We start from the raw sequence: 684 nt of genomic DNA, 5'->3' as shown, positions 1-684 counted from the left end.
TGCTGCAACTCCAAGGCTCGCACCCCACTGTCTGGCTATGAGCAGCTGGTGGACAAACCAGTTCGATTTCTGAACACCACCGTTGACCAACTCATCCTGGCCACCTTCCTCTCTGCGGACCTTCTCTTTGACATTCCCTTCCTCACGTACACCTTCGCCATTGGCCACCTCTGTTGCGGCCACTGTCGTCAACCTTCTCTAAGCCACTGGACTGAGCAAGCACTTCCCACTGCCCTAAGCGCGTCGCTCATTCTCCTGCACCTCTACTCCCATCTATTTATACCATCGTTTCACCGACATTATCATCATCATCATCACCGTCTAGTGCACTTCTTCTTTTCCTCCACTGGGAAAACTCCTGCTGCTGCTACCGCCGACGCTCTCTCACTCTTCTACTACTGCTCACTCAACGCGGCACCTTTGCTTTGTCGCCTCTACGGTGGTGGAGGTGCACAGCCTGTCGGCAGGTTTAACGCCGAGTCCGAACAAAGCAGTCCTCTTCAGTCCTGCCCGAATCCGCCACCCGCCCATCACCACAGCCAACTCTGCCAGTTCATCGGCATCACCATCTTCATCAAAGCTCACAGTGAGGATGGTGAAGTCGAGGAAAATGATTCAAAACAAACAATGTAAGAGTAAGTATGATTGTTTTTTAATATCCACTGTTCTCACTTCTAAACACAC

This window comes from Rhagoletis zephyria, unplaced genomic scaffold (assembly GCF_001687245.7).
Source record: "Rhagoletis zephyria isolate East Lansing unplaced genomic scaffold, Rhagoletis_zephyria_1.1 Rzeph_scaffold_19535, whole genome shotgun sequence".
NCBI lineage: Eukaryota > Metazoa > Arthropoda > Insecta > Diptera > Tephritidae > Rhagoletis > Rhagoletis zephyria.
Note: the sequence above shows the minus strand (reverse complement) of the source record.